The sequence below is a fragment of the Phascolarctos cinereus genome, unplaced genomic scaffold (genome assembly GCF_003287225.1).
Source record: "Phascolarctos cinereus isolate Bilbo 61053 unplaced genomic scaffold, phaCin_HiC Scaffold_3;HRSCAF=262, whole genome shotgun sequence".
In the NCBI taxonomy this organism is placed as follows: Eukaryota; Metazoa; Chordata; class Mammalia; order Diprotodontia; family Phascolarctidae; genus Phascolarctos; species Phascolarctos cinereus.
In genome coordinates, this window is record NW_027555736.1 from 110,991,472 (window position 1) to 111,010,315 (window position 18,844).

Sequence of the window (18,844 nt, forward strand, 5' to 3'; positions counted from 1 at the left end):
TACAGCTAGAAAAGACTTTACAGACAATCTAATCCAATTTCATCATTTGACAGATACCTGAGGACCAGAATGGTATATATGACATATCCATGGTCATAGAGCTCATCAGTGGCAGGGCCAGGACCAAGGCTTAGGTTTCAGGGTTCCTAGTTCAGTGATTTTTCTGCTATACAATATTACAAATTCCTCAGCTAGATTGTAAATTTCTTGACAACAGGAACTATTTTTAATTTATTTTTCTTTCCCTCCAATGTATTGCACATAATAGGTGCTCAAAAGGTTAGATTATTGATGAGATGATGTCATTCTCATCAGTTCCAAATATCTTTTTTCCTTCCTCCTCTGTACATATACTTCCTCACCCCATTACCTTTAAATTCCTTCTATCAAAGTGGTACTTAACCTGTAGACTCTTTATCCATGGTGAACCTAGATTTTCTCTTGATGAACAAAAGTGACTTCTATTCTGTATCATCACATTACTACTCTCCCCTTCTAATTTACTGCATCCAATCTTCTGGGAGCTCAGAAACCAGGTAACCAGAATTATATGCAAAATTACTAAGTACGGTTGAATGAAGACTTTAAAAGCTCTCTTTACAAGTAGAAGGCCTACCGTTTGCATCAATTGGCCACTCAGGTGCCTTTTTTGCTGACTTGCTGACTCTTAGGCATGTTCAGAATAGGCAAAATTTATTAGATCAATGATTTTCAGCTAAGCAAGTATCACTGCACTTTATGATGGGACATTACTACAGTTACGTTGCATTCATAGGATCATATTAGATCTGGAAAGGACCTTAGAGATCATTGAGTCCAACTCTTCATTTTACTGATAAAACTGAAGCGCAGAGAAACAAAATTATTTTTCGAAGGCCACACAGGTGACAAGTAGCAGAACCAAGACTAGAACATAGGTCTTCTCCTCTGACTTCAGATTAAGTTCTCTTTCCACTACATCATGCCACTGCTTCTTAACATATATTTTTTTCTTTAAGCTCAAAGGCACACTGGTAATCAGGAGACTGGGTTCTAGATTGCTACTAACTCACACAGTAGGCAAATTTAAAGGTTTTTCTGCCCTGTCACTGTGAACACATCCTCCTTCCTTCTTCTCAATCCACCCAAACCTACTCTTCACTTTCCACCTCTAGTAATAATCAAATCAATACTACCATTGCCACTGGAAAGGAACTGTCATATAGACTTCCATTTGCTATCTCTGTGACTTCCAGAACCAAAAAACCTTTCTCTGGCCACAAGCCCTCTATTTTATGTGTTGCTTCCCCCATTAGAATTTAAACTCCTTGAAAGCAGAGACTGTATAGCTTTTGTATTTGTATCCCAGCACCTAACATAGTACTTGACACACGATGCTTAATAAATACTTTTTCATTCATTCATTCAGGGCCTCAGTTACTACATCTGTAAAATAAACGGGCTAGAATAGATCTCTAAGATCCCTTCCAGGTATGAAGGTATATTATTCTAACTTCTTTCCCATATCTTAGTTTAATCATTTTTAAATCATCCCTGTGAGTTAGAGAAAAGGAAAATATTGTTTATAATTTTACAAGTAAGTAAATGGGGTAGAAGTTGTGCTTTGTTCAACTTAAACCAATTAGTTTCTGAGCTCAAGCTAGAACCTTCAAAATTCTATATAGACATTGTTGCTTCTTAGAGAGAGAAGAGAAGGAAGATGAAGAGGATAATAAGCTAGCAAGAAAAGAAAAAATGGAGAGAGAAATTATTCCCAGAAAAAAAGGCAAGATGGTTATATGAGAAAGAATGATGTTTCCTTCCAGTGGCTATGTATATTGTGACAGGTCTACAGAAGCTCACTTTGCTCTCTGTGGATGCTTTTAACTTTATAAGATTAGGAGAGAGAGAGATTAAGAACTAAATTGGGGACAGCCATATCACTGAAGAAATCCAGTTAGCTCATGTCAAAGCTTTAGCAGTTCCTGGGGCAGTCAAGCGTGTGACCTGGCAAACATAACATCAGTGACTTCAGTGGAAATATAAGAGCCATAACCCATCCAGAAGAGTGGTTCGGAAAACAGTTTATCATAGTATTAAAGATCTTGGTCTATGACATTTCATAGGGATTAATTACAGCACTAGATTAATAGCCTTTTAGGTCTGACTCAAGACACCACGTCCTCTAAGTGAAGCATTACTCTGCAGGGAAATGGCCTGGTCTCTTGTTTGTCCCTTTTAAGTTCACTTGGTGTTGGTAAGTGGTGCCCACTCACCAAGCTGTCATAGAAAATTGTAAATATGTTGAGAGCATTCATCACAGAGCTCTCTCTATGTATAAAAAACCACTTAGGAACACTAGCTTGCTTGTAGGTTCCACCTGTAAAAAAGCTAACTAGAATGGGAATATCTCATATCTACTCTAGTTTCTTGAAATTGTGACCACTCCATCTCCATGTCCAGCTATTCGGTTTCCACATTTTGCTTTCCCTCAAATGTCAGGTTATAGTGTACTTCTAAGAGCCTTCCCTGGCACAGGCTACAATCCCAATGAAGGCTAGGTTTGGTACAAGAAAAAAAAAGCTTTCTGACAAATCAGATCTCTCCCAAAGTAGAATGGTATTTCTCAGAAGGAAGTGTTTAAGCCTTGTTAAGGATGTTGTAGTGCTACTCAGGCAGGAGTTACATTAAACGTCTTTCGGTGTATACTCCAATTCTGAGATCTTTGATTCTACAAATTGGTCAATGCTCTTTTTAGCTCAATTGTTGAGGGCTAAATCTGCTACTGACTACAAGTTCTTTTGCTGAGTTTTAACTGCAGACAGCTCCTTGTTGCTTGTTGCCAACAATGGAAACAGCTGGATTCATGAAGCAGCTGAATTCCATTACTGTACTTTGGTGTTCCTTTACTTTCTGATTTCTTACAGTAAAGGTAAGACAGGATTGGTAAAGACAAGAACTTTTTTAGTGTAGGGATTATGGGAGGTTTATATATGAATTGTTGGGTTCATACTTGACAAGAAGGCAAATTTCTTGAGTTTTATACCTCATGAGACACTGACTACCAGGAGGCTCTGACTTAAGGCATTAAAAACTGTTAAAAGCCAGAAAAGATAAATTACAGGAAGAAATTGACAAAAGGGTAGTAGTTAGCACAGAAGCAGCTTTGTAGGGTACAAATTATTCCTGAAGGGACTAAGGATGTCAAGACTTGCAGTCCAGAATTGTAAGTTGCCTTGAATTCATGGGTTTCTCTACTCATCTCCTTCCCTCCTGCAATGTGTTCTTACTAGCCCTCACAGACATTGTATGAAAGCTTATAGGAAGACTGATGCTTTGATTATTCCTATCTTTGCTTTCTAATGAGTAATTGTTATGTTTTAATATTCCTGATTTTGCCTTCTACTGAGTGAAAATTATGGTTATTTCTACTTTTGCCTTATGAGCAAATACTGCTGTGATCATTCTTGCTTTCACCTTATCTTTAAGGAAATGTTTTATGTTTAAGAATTAATAGTGTCATGATGACTGATTTCAAATAAATAGGAAATACACCAGTAGGAGCTTAGAAGTTATAATGATAAGTAATATGAGTGTATCTCCCCCACAGCAGTTACCTGTAGGGCCCTGATAAACAGAAGCTGAGTTGAACCATGTGGTTTAAGTCTCCCCTCCCTGTGGGTAGGAAAAAATAAACGAACCTGACCTACCCATGTGAGGGCAGGTTGGGGTGAAAGAAAGGGAGTGCAATGCCACTTCAGACACCACACCCATAGGTAACATTGCTTTTGTGAGTAGGTTTGGGGCAATAAGATATTGACAAAAGGGTCATAGCAGACAAGGTTAATCAGGGACAGCAGAGATCCCTTCCAATAAGGTAAATCCTTTCCTTTGGTGGGAATTCTATGGTGAGAGCATGGAACTGATTACTAGACAGTGAAATGGAGGACTGAACCAGGAGTTAATGAATTGAGCTGTTCCTGGGAACTGGGGGGTAGGGGAGAATCTACCTATAAGTACAGAGAAGGACTCAAATTCCATAAAGTTGATAGAAAAATCCAAGAAATGAAGTCCAGGTTAGCTGATCAAGATTGAGCAAATAGCCATCTAGTTTGCCCAGGGTAATTGAGACTTAACAGTGGAGCTAAGACTACTTTGTTTATACTAGGAAGGCCTTGGTGTATCTTAAGGCTCTACGTCTCTTGATGCCTAAATGGACTCAACCCTCAGACCTGAGTAGCTTCTTTGATCAAGGCATCTCCCATGAAAAAGTTGCCCTATATGATCACTCAGGCTTATTATAAAAAAAATTTTCAAGTATGTAGATTGTAAATGTACATAAAAGTGAATTACGATATCACAACCGGATTTTTCACCATGTCACAAAGTGGTTTCTATTGGAGTTTTTTTGACAAAAAATTGTATTTGCAGTTTGATCAACTTACTCCCCAGACTTGGTTCCAAATTCATCCCAAAAGGACAAATACCTCAGAAACAGAAAGTGTCACAGGCTCTGAAAGTAGTTCCAAAAATAGTTTGAGCAATGACATCATTAGAATGAGTGGTAGCCTCCCAAACAAATTACTTTTAAGGACTCAGCATTCATTTGTATGTATACATTTTAGTTTTTTGTTTGTTGGTTGTTGGTTTGGGGTTTGTCTTTTCTGTTTTTAAAATCTGAACCTGTGACATCATCAGGGAAGGAGCTTCCAGTATGTAAACTCTCCCTACCAGTGCTGATAGCCAACAGACTTAGAGTTCTTTGAAAGTATTGAATGACTTGCCCACATTCAAACAGTCAGTATATCTCAGAGGGAGGAGTTGAACTGTGGTCTTCCTAAGTCCAAGCACAGCCCTCTGTCCATCACAGATTGTTTTTCTTGTTTAGCTGTCTCCAATTTTTCATGACTCTATTTGGGGTTCCCTTGGCAAAGATACTGGAGTGATTTGCCATTTCCTTCTTCAGTTCATTTTACAGATGAGGAAACTGAGGGGAACAGAGTTAAGTGACCTCCTAGGGTCACACAGCTAGTAAATGTCTGAGGTCACATTTGAACTCAGGAAGATGAGTCTTCCTGACTCCAGACCCCACACTATCTACTATGCCACCTAGCTGCCCCAGTTGTTTTTCTACTGATAACTTTACTTGCTAAATTTAGCTGAAATGTAACTAGTCAGCGGGCAGCTAGGTGGTGCAGTGGATAGAGTTCTGGCCTTGGAGTCAGGAGGGCACGAGTTCAAATCCAGTCTCAGACACAAGACACTTACCAGCTGTGTGACCCTGGGCAAGTCACTTAACCCCAATTGCCTAAACCAAAAAAAACCCAAAACATAACTAGTCATTAATAAAGTTTATTTTTACTTCCTATCTTGTTTTTAATAAATTTTTAAAGAAAAAACTAAATTCAACTTCAGAAGTGCAAGATGGGGATGGTATGGATAAAAATGTAACATGAAAAAGACCTAGAGGTTTCAGTGGGCTGCAAGTTCAATATGTCAGGTGTGAGTAGCCAAGGAAGCTAGAATGAGAGGCATAGTGTTTAGAACTAAGGAGGTGATTGTCTCACTGTACTTCACCCTTGTGAAACTATAACTAGGCTATTGTGTTCCATTCTGTGAATATTTTTAAGAAGAAGACTGGAATGGGCTTTGAGATCACCTCAGGTGAGGATCAATGAAAGAACTAGTTTGTATAGCCTCAGAAAAGACTTAGAGACATTGTGTGAAGGCTATCTTAAAGTATTTTTAGGACTAAGCAAGTGGAAAAGATTAAACTTGTTCTGCTTGGCTCCAGGGGGTAATATTAGGAGCAATGAATGGAAGTTGCAAAGAAGCAGATTTTGGTTTGATTAGGCAAAACTTGACATGCTGGAGATGTTAACAGAGAATTTTGGGGGCTCTGAAGTCCTTTCCAAATATGAAATTCTGAGAAATTATTATGGCATTGAAGGGAAAAGAAATGTACCATCTCCATGCATACATATTCAAAGGCACCGTAGGAAAAACTCTGATAAATGGAGATTGCTTTGTTTCTCCTATGATGTATTATTTTATAAATGGTTCATAGGCCTTATATAGGCCCTATCAGTGCTCCTCAAACAAAAGTGGCTGAAATAAGAAGTTTGAGAAATCGGTGAAAGATTATTATGGTATTAATAACAATGTCATTAAATAGCTGTGTGATCTGGAGCAATTTACTTAATCTCTTCTGACTTCAGTTTCTTCAATTGTTAGGAAGGGCATTTGGCCTAGATTACAAATTCAGATTGTTAATTAAGTTAAATCCTTAAAAGTCATGGCCTAACACCTCATTTTATAAATAAGAAAAGTGAGGTCCAGCTTCACCAACTAGCCTAAGGACATGCAGGGGTTTTGTCTTCCCAGTTCAGAACTCCCAAGTCAGAGCTTTTTCCATCTAAGGGCCTTTCCAGCCAGGGATGTGCTGGAGCCGGCTCCTACCAGGAAGCTGATTGTGAAATGCTCAGTGTGAGCTCCGAAATGGGCAAATGCTACAAATCGAGTGCCTGCTTTTTTGTTTTGTTTATTGTCTGACTCTAAGAAATCAATAAAGAAGATGTTAATAATACTTAACGTTAATAATAATAATGGTTAATAATAAACTTAAAGCTGTCAAGGGAACACTTTTCTCCCAAAGAGGGTTGGTTTTTAAACATTTACCAGCGCAGGCCTGCTCCCAACTCAAAAATATAAGCTCCTAGGACGTAAGCTTGGGTCCTGCTCCTAACGGCCTGGTGGTGGATGAAACCTCACCCACACTGGAGACCCCTTCCCTGCTTCTAGAGCCGCTTGGGACAGCGACACGGAATTCGAACTCAGGGCCCAAGACTCCAAGTTTCGCTGCGCCCGGACGCCTCCCAATGTACTTTAACTGCACTCGCCTGGGACTGGGTTGCTTCCCCTTCTCCTCACCCCTCCTAACCCGCTGACATTTGGAGGCCTGGACAGGAGGGTTTGAAGGACCCTTACTGATGCGCCAAAGCTCCGCCCGGAGCCTTCCTTCAACTCAAAGACACACCCCCCGAGGGGGCGTCTCTCAGGGCGCCATACGTCATTACGCTTTCCGTAGCGTGGGGTCGTCGGCGAGGGGCGGGACTTCCTCTCCGGGACTAGAGCCGCTTCCGCCGGAAATGCCGTCCTCGTAGCCTGGTGTTCGAAACCGTTGGCGGCTGCGCGGGATGGCCTGTGGAGTCGTCTGTGTCTCGGGGCGCCTTCCGTTTGTTTTTTTTTGGGCCTTTGTGGGGAGGGCCAGGCTGGCTGGGACCAGGAGCGGGGGTGGAGGGAGAGGGGGGATGTCAGGAGTGAGGAGCCGGGGTCGAGCGGGGGTGGCCTTGACTACGTGGGAGGAGGGGCGGAAGGCGGGCGCCCTCCAGGGGACACTGCGCCCTTCCCTCGGGGCTCCAGGCAGCCGTGTACCCCGCACCTGTGCTTTTCTAGAAGCAGAGCTGGAAGGGACCTTAATCTCTTACCCAGCCTTATACCATGGATGGAGGAACTGAGGCCAAGCATGGATTTTGACTTGACTAAGGTACACAGGGAGTGAATAGCAAAACAGATTTGAACCCATGCCCTCCGACTCAAAATCCAGTGCTCTTAACTACTGTACGACCTAGAAGGAAATCTGGAATTCAGTCATTAATCATATTTACTATGGGCCACGCACCGTGCTAAGTGCTGGGGATACAAAGGCCAAAACTCCCTGCCCTCGAAGAGCTCACATTTTAATAACATGTGAAGAACTGTGTACAAAAAATATAGAGAGCTAGTGGATGGAAGGTAATGTGAGAGGGAAGGAACTGGGCTAGGGTTGGGCACTGAGACCTAGAAAGGCCTGCAGAAAATGGGATGTAAGCTAAGTCTTGAAGGAAACCAGGGAAGCTAAGAGATGAGGAGACAATATTCCAGGCCTGGGAGCAGCCTATGCAAAGATTTGGAGTCTGGAGATACTGAGGTGTGCAAAGCTGCATCCTTAATGCAGGAGAAGAGAGTAAGGTAAAAGAAGATTAGAAAGTAGGAAGGAGCCAAGTTGTGAAGGGTTTTAAATGCCCAATAGTGAACTTTTATATTTTTTAATCTGGAAGTAATAGAGAGTCACTGGAGTTTGAGTAGTGGAGCGACATACTTTCCTATGTTTTAGGAAAATCACTATGTCAGTTTAGTGAAGGATAGATTGGAGTGGGGAGAGAGGCTTGAGGCAGGGAGACAAATTAGAAAGCCTTTGAAATAGTCCCAAGTGTGAGGTGAAGAGGGCTGGTACTAAGGTGGTTTGGCTTCTTAAGTGGAGAGATGACTTATAAAAGAAATATGAATGTAGAAACAACAAGTTTCATTAAGTTATGTTAGCATCTAGCCTGAGCCTTGCATTTTACTTGAGAACCCAAAGTCACCAAATTAGTGCATGGAACTGGGACTAAAACTATGTATGCTCTATTCCAGTCTATTGCTTCTGTGCTGCCATAGAAGGGTGGTACAACTAATCCAGTATTTAATAGTCATCTCATGTTCTGTTTTTCATACATGGATTTATTAAGAGCCTCCTAAGTGTATGTATAAATAAGCTCTAGGGATACAAAGACAGAATACAGAACAAAATTGTCCATATGATGCTTACATTCTACTTCATCACCAGTGTCATTTATGTTACTTGTTATAGCAGACATGGGTCCTTATTTGATGAGAGAATTCATGGTAGATATAGACACTTTCAGTAGACTTATCTGGCTCCCTGTTAATACTGAAAAGAATACTGGATTTGAAATCAAAACCTGGATTCAAATTCTGATTTTGCCATCAACTGCTTGTACAGAATTGGAAGTCACTCCATGTGGTAGGATCTTATTTTCCTTATCTTGTAAATGAGGAAGTAGAAAGAACCTTCTGGTTCTAGAACCCTGACCAAATGCCTGCTGTGTGCAAAGCACTGTGCTTGAGGGAGATATTACATGTGCCTCCTTGGACTTTTAAGTCTAATAGTCACAGTTTTAGATTAATTGTTGTATTAAAGGGAAAGAGGGTGTAGGACTGACATGTACAATTCTATTAATTTCTTCTGTAACTAAGCGCAAATTTTGAGTCACTCATGAAATACTCTAAATGGCTGTTTATATAGTTTTTACAGTACTTTAAAGAACTGCAGATTTCATTCTGGAGAAATTGCTCTTAGAGTTAAAATTGTATTTGTAGCATTTCTTTCCATGTGCCTGATCTCTGCTTCCCTTACTAATGAAGAAACTTCACTTTTTTATTTCTGATTGTGAAGACAATCTTTTTTTTTTTAATAGTTTATTTTCAGGGTATGAGTTTCTTTAAAAAATCAGTTGGCTTTTATGTTTTGTACATGAATTTAAAAGGAACATAAGAATCACTGGCTCATTTACAAATTGTAAAATAAAAGTACCAGGTAGTTTAACTTCTTTTGCCAGAGAGTCCATATTCAGTCTATTATATCTTGAGCCCTGACTGCTATGTTTAGGTTTAAAAATAGTGTCTTCATATCTACTAAAGGCAAGGACCTAAGGTAACTTTATCAAGCAAGTTGGATATTTTTGGAACATTTATTTTTTACATTTTACAAGGAATTAGTGCATCTAGGTAGGAAATGAGATAAGCTAAGTCAAATTCATTGTTAGAAGTTAAGAATTATTTTTAAAATGGTAATTAGTTCCAGCCCAGTGGAAATATACAGTGTAAATTCAAATACTGCAGTCACATTAGGGAATTCATTTTTCACACTAATTGGGACCTATTTCAGTGCTGCAACGTACTTATTATTTAGAATAGTCTTACCTTCATTTACTAAATAATAATGAGTCATACAAAGTTGCTAATTTAAAAGCTAAATATCCCCCTGACTCCTCTTTGGTTCTAGGCAAATCTCCTATTTCGATCATTTTTCTTAAATAGCCCTGGAAGGGGACAAAATGGAAAAGGTAAAAATTCTAGTAAACATAGCATTAAAATGAAGGATTTTAGTATCTGATATGTAGGAAGAATAATAGAAGTATTGTGGCAGAATTTTGATGTGCTTTAAGCATGCAAAGAAAATGTGCTTATGTGTTTTATTGAAAGACTGATAGTTGTAAATGGCTAGCAGCCCCTATTTTTCCATTTTCTTTAAAAGAAAAAATCAACTTCACGAGATGCCATCATGTCTGTTTAGGCTTTGAGTGAAAAGTAATGTTCTAATGAACATAATGAAAAGTAATGAGCTAGAGCAAAGCTTTTTGTAGCTCTTGTCTTCTGTTTGTTGAGATAACAAGTTTAAATTTTATTTTTTAGAGAAGTATTAAGCTTCTGTTACCTTTTGAACTCAAGAGCAGCTCTGTACAGTCAGGCTTCTAAAGCTTCCTGCAAATTATATAAGGAAAGGAGATAACTGCAATTTTATTATGATGATTTGGTACTTGTAAACTGATAAACTATAGGGTGATTCAATTTAAATAATAGAAGTTACTTACATATGACACTTCTGTGTTTCTCATACTGTTTTGGTTAGTGTGAGTTTGAAGGTTAAGCATGCCAGTTGACATGTAGCTTGTTGGATTATCCAGAAAATGGCAATTAAAATGATTTCACAATTTTTTTTTATCAGGTTACACAGTCTTATAAAAAGATTGAAATGTGCTAATCTTACATTTTCCAGTGGTCGGCCTCATACAATGAGGTTCTCTCAGCATGCTTAATGTTTCCTTCCCTTTGTCCTTTATTAGAAACTGAATTTTTTTTTTAATAAGGAAAGGAATTTTTTTTAATAGTGGCATTAGTCCTATGATATTTTAAGACTTTTGCCCCAAAGCCCAGAGGCAAAAATTGAAGAGATAGGGATGGCTAGGGCTGCCAGCTACTTTTTATTTGTAGGTGCTAAAAAAAAAAAGTCACATTTACATGTGAAGCATTTTCAGTGTGGTCGTTTGGAGTGTCATTTCTTGTTTTGTGCTTCAAGTACATGATGGAGAATTCCATAGGGACTTGGGGGCTGGGGTGAGGGTGGAGGGCTGATGCTTTCCTGTTGAACATTTTATGTGGCATTGACCTCTCTGAAGTTTTTTGTTTGTCACTAGCCCTTTTTGAATATAAAACTTGGAGAAAGACAGTGTATCTCTGAGAAAAGCCACACTGTTAGGTTTGGGGAGTGTGAACAAAGGAAATACAGGATTTATACCCAAGTTTTTGGTATAGAATTAAGCAAGAGAAAGTAGATAAGAAGTATGGTTCTTTCAGAAGCTAGAAAGAACCTAGGGACAGTTTTATCCTCCAGTGAGTATTGCTTCATTTGACCAGGAGGGGGAGAAACATGAGAGCAGCTGATAAGGTTTTAGGAAATAATTTAAATAGAACCAATAAACCAGCATAAATCTAAGGGAGAAAGGGGGTTATTTGACTTAAATTCCAGAGAGTAAGTAACAGAATTGAAAAGAGTTTTTGTGTCTGGTAAATTGTTTCATTCTTTCCAGGACTTTTCACTTATGGCCAACAGAGGAAATGCTGACTCTCTGGGGGCTTATTCTCAGATAATGAGTTCATCTGCTTCTTGCATGTAGTGAATTCATTCAGCAGCTACTAATTGCCGTGAAGTGAGTATACAGAGACTTTAAAGATTCAGATCTAAGCTTGAATTTCTGAAAGTAAGAGAATTGAGCTATTCTGATGTGAATATTCTGACATTCCAAAGGAGAAAATGTTTTGATTCAGCATTTGAATCTCCTGGAGGCCTAAGAAAGTGGAGTCATTGAAGTCAAGCTGACTCTTCTGATACTAGCCTCCTAAAGGAAAAGGTCGTTGGAACAGGCCCTGTCTTCAAGATGAATTCAGGTCTTACTTCCTCAACCGACACTGAATATAAAATTTACCATATTCTGACATTATAAAATGACTCATAACTCTTCCAACTACTGGAGGGATGTGGAATTGTGGAGCCTGCTTTAGTAGCAGGCAAGAGGGTGGGCTTTATTTTTTCCTGGACTTTGTTCTGAACTCTAATCCCAAATCAGCTCCCTACTGAGCATTTCCTCCTGGATGTTTGTCAGTGCCTCAAACTTAACATGCCCAAAATAGATATGGAAAATAAGGTAGAGTCAGTGATTCTAAGGTTATAGACCTCAGTAACTAAGAGATATTGTGGTGCACTCAATTGAAATAGGGTGATTTGGAAGAGAGACAGTTTCAGTCCAAAACTAGGAAACTAAAAAATACAGTCTTCCATTTATTCTCCATCTTCATTAGGACCACTAGTTCATTAACTTTTTAGGTTGTCATCTCTGTTATGACTTCACTTTCCTCCCTTCACATTTTTAACTGTAATTAACTAGTTCAACTCTACACTGTCCTCTACTTTCAGATCCCTTGTTATAATATACTGTCACTTCTCATTCCTTGTCATAGCCCTACCCATTATTATTCCTACTATTCACCATTTCCATTCCTCCCCTGCTCTTCTGAAAGGAGCTAGTTAAAGTCAGTCAGCCAAGCTTTCAACAAGAAAATTATGTCACTGTAATAAAGAAATTTTTTTTCTCCTAACTGATTCTCTGTTCTCATTCTGCCTAGAGACTGTTCCAAACCTTTCCTTCCTCCAGCCCTCACAACTGAGAACCTTGCCTATTCTAATTCCTTTAATTTCTTTTTCTTAATTCTTTAGCTGGGGGGAGGGGGAAGGGACCTGCAGCCTTGAGGACACACGTGGCCTTCTAGGTCCTTGGGTGTGGCCCTTTGGGGTCCAGGTTTTACAGAAACAGATCCTTTTATTAAGGGGATTTGTTATATGAAGTTTGCGTTCAGTCAGAGAGCCAAACTTGAGGACCTAGAGGGGCCACATGTGACCTCAAGGCTGCAGCTTACCCACCCCTGGGCCATATACTATTTGGTGCAAATATGTTTAGTATTGATATGACTTCATTGTCTGTGGTACTTTTCAACAAGATACAGTCTCCTTTTTTATCTCTTAATTAGATATATTTTTGCTTTGTTTAAGATCATGATTGCTGCCCCTGCTTTCTTTGCTTCAGTTGAAGCATAATAGATTCTGCTCCAGCCCTTTACCTGTGTGTATCTCAGCTTCAAATGTATTTCTTGTAAATGACATATTGTAGGATTCTTATTCTTATTTTTAATCCATTCTGCTATCTGCTTCTGTTTTATAGGTGAGTTCATCCCATTCACATTTATAGTTATGATAACTGTGTATTTCCCTCCATGCTATTTTTTGCCTGTATATCTCCCTCTCTCTCTTGTCCCCCAACTCTTTCCCTCCTCACAAAGTGTTTTACTTCTTCCCCATTATAACCTCCCTTTTGTCAGGTCCCCCTCCCCCTTCTATTATCCTCTCCCTTTTTACTTCCTTATAGGGTAAGATAGATTTCCATATGCCACTGAGTGTGCATGTTATTCCTTCTTTGAGCCAATTTTAATGAGAGTAAGATTTAAGCTTTGCCTGCCATCTATTTTCCCCTCCATTATCATAGGTTTCTCATGCCTCTTTTATGTGGGATAATTTACCCCATTCAGTCTCCCCCCTCCTTCCAGGGCAATTTTTTTTCTCACCTCTTTATTTTGTGTTTTGGGGTATCATCCCATCAAAGTTACCTTATAAACCACACCCTCTATCTACATGTACTCCTCCTAATTGCTCTTATAGTAATAAAGTTGTTAAGAGTTACAAATATATTGCTATATAGAAATATAAACAGTTTAACCTTATTGAATTTCTTGTGTTTTCTTTTGTTTCTTTTTTTCTCTTTTTGTGTTTCTCTTGAATATTGTATTTGGAAGTCAAATTTTTTATTCAGCTGTGGTCTTTTAATTAAAAATGATTTTGTTAAATGTGTTAAATGTCCATTTTTTTCCCCTAAAAGATTATATTCAGTTTTTTTGAGTAGGTGATTCTTGGTTGTAATCCTAGCTCCTTTGCTTTCCAGTATTTCATATCCCTCTGGTTTTTTTTAATGTGGAAGCTGCCAAATCCTACCTAATCCTGACTGTAGCTCCATGACATTTGGAATTGTTTCTTTTTGGCTGCTTGCCAGGCTTTCCCCTTGATCTTTGAGCTCTGGAATTTGGCTAGGATGTTCTTGGGAGTTTTAACTTTGGGATCTCTTTCAGGTGGTGATTGATAGATTCTTTCAATTTCTGTTTTGCTCTCTGGTTCTAATATATCAGGGCAGTTTTGTTTGATAATTTCTTGAAAGATGTCCAGGCCTTTTCTTTTCCTTTTTCTTTCTCTTTTTTTAAAATCATGGCTCTTAGGTAGTCCAGTAATTCTTATATTCTCTCTCCTGGATCTATTTTCTAGGTCAGTTGTTTTTCCAATGAGAAATTTCACATTTTCTTCTTATTTTTCTTTTTACTTTTGTATCTTGATGTTACATAGAATCATTGGTTTCAACTTGTTCAATTCTAATTTTTAAGGAATTTTTCCTTCAGTGAGCTTTTGTATTTCCTTTTCTGTTTGGCCAACTTTATTTTTTAGGGCATTATTTCCTCAGTAAATTTTCTTTTCCAATATCTTTTCCAATGCTATTGATTCTTTTTTTTTATGATTCTCTTGTATTACTCTGATTTCTTTTCCTAATTTTTCTTCTACTGCTTTTTAAAAAACCTTTTTAAGCTCTTCCAGGAATTCTTTTTGGGCTTGAGACCAAATTACATTTTTCTTTCAGGCTTCACATGTAGCCATTTTGACACTGTTGTCCTATTCTAAGTTTATGCCTTGATCCTCCTTATCACCGTAGTACCTTTCTGTAGTCAGGCGGTTTGGTTTGTTTTGTTTTGTGTTTTTGCTCACTTTTTTCTCCCTTTTTTTTTCTTCTTTATTTGGTGACTTAGTGTTTTTATGTGAGAGTTTGGCTCTGGTCTTGTACTGTCCCAAGCTTTTTGTAATGGGGCTCTGGGTCTTACTGCTGGCTTTCACTGGGCTTAGCTACTTGTTTTCTCTGGAGGTAGGCTTCCCTTCTGGCTCGTACTGGCAGCCAGAGCCTCCCCGGGCATGGGGTTTATCTGCTGGCCTTCTCCAGGGGTGGGGCCTTACTGCTTGGTTGCTGTGGTAACAAGAGTCTTTCTGGTGACTGCCTCTGTTGCTGGTCTGCCCCAGGGGGTGGGGCCTTGCTGCTGGGATGCTATGGAAACAGGGTCTCTCTGCTGATAGGCCCCAGGGGCAGAGCTTCACTATTAATCAGCAGTGGGGTCAAGGCCTTGCTGGTGGCTTATGCTGGGGGTGGGATCACTGGGGTGAGACCTTCTTGGGCTGCACAGAATGCTGCTCACTTGCCTACAGGTCTGCTAGTTTGCAGGAGGGCAAGGCCTTGCTGGTGCATTGACCCAGGCTTGGAGCCCTGCTGCTGGTTCCCTGCTGTGAGGTTGACTGCTGCTGCTGATCTTGGGTCCCTTAGTCCCCCTCGTCCCCGTGTCCCCCCCCCCCCCATGAGACAGACCTTTCCTCCTGTGCCGGTAAGCTGCTTCTGTGCTCCTAGATCAATTCTGCGGCAGTTGTCTAACTGTTCAGAGGGAAATTTGGGAGGGCTCCAGAGGATTCCTTCCTCACTTTGCCATCTTGGCTCTGGGAGTGCAGTCCTTCTTTCTGATCTTCAGTCTTTCCTCTCTCTTGGTTCTTTTCCTGTTGTCTACAGTACTCCCAGGTCTTGCCCATTCTTAAAATCTCACTAGATCTTTACCATTTCCTCAGGCTACCATCTTTTATCCCCTTCCTTTTATTGCCAGACTCCTAGAAAAACTATTGACATATCCTGTTCTCTCATTTCTCAGTCCTTAGTATTCTGACTTCCAACTTTGTCACTAAGTGGAAACTCCTGTCTCTAGTGATTTCTTAATTGCCAAATCTGTGGACTTTTTCTCAGTCCTCCTCTGGAATTCCTCTTGCATTTGGCGCAACCTGCTTAGCTCTTGGATACGCCATCTTTGAGTTTTTGTGATATCACTCTCTTGGTTTTACTCGTCACCTCCTGTAGTCCGCTGGCTCATCATCCATATAACTGCTCCATTCTGGACCCTCATCTATATATTTTGCAGTAGTGAGAAAGGGATAGAACCTGGAATCAGATGCTCTCACTTGGTGATCTCATTTACTCCCAAGGGTCTAATTATCCCTGTGCAAGTGATTTCCAGATCTCTCTAATCACCATCCTTAATCTGTGGGCCCTAGTTGCATTATTGAACATCTCTGAACTGGATGTGCCATAGGCATTTCAGATTTCATTTTCTTCTGTCCAAATCCCTCCCCTTCATCAAATTAGATAATGTTTGTAAAGCACTTAGCACATTGTCTGGCACAGATTAGGCATTTAATAATGTTCCTTCTCTCCTCCCCACAATTTTCTGAACTCCCCCTTTTTTTTCCCCAGGCCACCACCCTCTGTCACCCAGTTTCAAAATCTCCAAAACTCTACCCTTGACTTTTCATTCTTTATTGTTGCACACGTGTACTAAGTTGCCAAATCTTGTCTTTCCACCTCCACAACATCTCACACAGCCAGCCCCTTCTTTCTTAACCTGTGTTCACTTCCCTGTTTCAGGCTGTTGGTGCCTCTCCCCCTCTCCCTGACTCTTAAAGTCCATTGCTTTATCTGCTCCACCACCTAGACCTTTTCAACATAGTAAGAAGAAAGTTTTGGTAGGAGGAGGAGAGCAGTCATTCTGCTTTGTTTGCCCCTGGGCCATCTGGGATCCTCACTTAACTTTCTGGTATCCTTTTTCAAGGGTATAGATGTGGAGGAGGAGGAGGAGATAAGTCAAATTGCCTTTTAAAGGGTGCTTAAATTTAGTATTTCTTTGATTAAGCATGATATGTTGTTAAAAGTAATAAATGCTTTGCTAGCCATGTACTTATTAAGCTTTTACTCAATGTCATAAAAACCTGTGTCTTCAAAAACTTTATTGGGTATATTTAAGGGGTTCTATATCAGCAGAAGAATAGTCATCTGTGTAGCAATTCTAATGAATTACTCTAATTCTACTAGAATTGTCTTCTTGGGTTTTATATGATATGACTTTCCAGTCCCACCCAATCTTTTAAAAAAATCCTTTCCTTCAATTTCATAATGTAGTCAGTGAATGACTTTAGGCCTACACTAGCTCATTCCCTGTCCTGAAATACAAAGCTGACACCCCTTGGATAAATTACCAAGAGCTACATAATAAGTTAGAAATAAAACCAATAATGGAACTGAAAGCTTTAGATATTTCCTGTACTTTCACAGCAAACTCTTCAGTGGTTATATCTGTGTAAGAAGTCTTTTTTATTCATACAGCAGCTTCTTTTTGTGATTGCTTGGCTTTTTTTTTTTCTCCCCAACAGGCTCATATAAAGGTGACTGGGTGTATCCTCTTGATGGAAACCAGCTATGTGAACAAGACCACTGTATTGAAAGAGTGCAAGTGTTAGTTTGAATGACTGTTTAATGTTTGCAAAAAACGGGTTTGTTTTTAGACTAGGCTTATTTCTTAATGTTTGGTAGAAAGGATATATAGAAATGGTAATGGGCCTTACTGATGAAGAAAAGCAAGGTGACTTGAATCATCCTGGTTTTTTTTTCTTTCTTTTGAGTGTCATTACTTTAAGACAAAATTTTATTAAATATCTTAGCACCTGGGTTTTTCTGTTTTATTAAGTCATATAGAATTTTGAGCAGTGTCAACAAATACTAAGCTTCGCTGTATTTCCTTAACATTTTTTGTTCTGCAAATAAATCTACCACATTGATTAGACAAGTTGTTAATTCATGAATAACATGAGATTAGAAACTATGCTTCTCCAGTACATGGGGTTTTCAAAACATAAAATTGTTTTATTCTTTTTGTCATATTTAATGGGTGCTAAAAATGATGAGAAATTTTAAGTGAGGCATGTTTTGAGTGTGATAAAGATTTGGTTATGAGATTAGAGCATAGACAAGTTGAGATGCATAGCATTAATTTGGCTACTGTATGAACATTCTAGTTTCATTAATGCAGGACAGTTTTATAATTTAATTCATATAACAGTTTTGTAACTAATACATGCAGAGCTTAAAGGTTGACTGCCAAGTTTTTAAATTTACCATTGGAAACTGAAACATGGTAAGTAGAAATGAAGCTGATTAGGGTAGAGTTTACTGACAGTTGTGCACCAGAGTAGTGATGAGAGCAGTAGATTTGTGATTTCCAAAGCAATCTCTCCCTCTTATACAGAGGCAGACAACATCCAGCCTTTCATAAATGACTAATTGTTTAACCAATTTATATACTTTCTTATTAAATATCTGTTACTTTTCAATTGCCTCATTCTTCCTTGTACCAGAAATTCCCATTTCTTTAACTGCTAGCTCCCCATTACTGACTTTAGAAGAGCTAACTCAGTCCTCACATGAGAGGACACCAACTGCAAAATGTCCTTGTGGCGCATTCCCTTTGGGCAATACATCGTTTCTTTGTTGTTGTTATTGTTCACTTGTGTCTGATTCTGACCCATTGGGGGCTTTCTTGGTAGACCTACTGGAGTGGTTTGCTATCTTATGTTTATAATGGTAGAACAGTACCAAGAATATAAAAGCTAAACAGAAGTATGAAATTAGACTTATTCTCTAGGCAACTAGAGACAGAGCCCATAAAGCCTTTTGAGCATGGAAGCAATGTGACAAACTGTCTCATTAATCTCAATCTCATAATATAAAGGGTAGATTGAAGGTAAAGTAGATTAGAAGCTATGGCAGTAGTTCCCTGTGATAAAGTCCTCAAGCAGAGTCATTGCACCAGGAGCCCAGGGAAAGAGCAGCCAAATACAAGGGTATCCCATACACAAAAAGTATAGTTTGGTTAAGGGAAGAGGCAGCCTTGCTATATGGAAGGAATATCAGATGAT

At 39.2% G+C, this 18,844-nt stretch overlaps 1 long non-coding RNA gene and 1 other non-coding gene across 3 annotated transcripts; both read left to right on the forward strand.

Annotated features, from left to right (window-relative positions):
• The first annotated feature begins 7,102 nt into the window (after nucleotides 1-7,102).
• LOC110194209 (uncharacterized) lies at nucleotides 7,103-18,259 on the forward strand. Of its 2 annotated transcripts, XR_013485283.1 has the most exons (4): nucleotides 7,103-7,525; nucleotides 9,866-9,926; nucleotides 11,451-11,570; nucleotides 17,303-18,259. It is a non-coding gene; the product is annotated as an uncharacterized LOC110194209 (long non-coding RNA). The 2 variants fall into 2 exon arrangements; XR_002320664.2 differs by lacking the exon at nucleotides 9,866-9,926 and having other exon boundaries at nucleotides 7,109-7,525.
• On the forward strand, nucleotides 11,701-11,832 carry LOC144456430 (small Cajal body-specific RNA 15). The gene has a single exon (XR_013485523.1).
• Nucleotides 18,260-18,844: the final 585 nt, after the last annotated feature.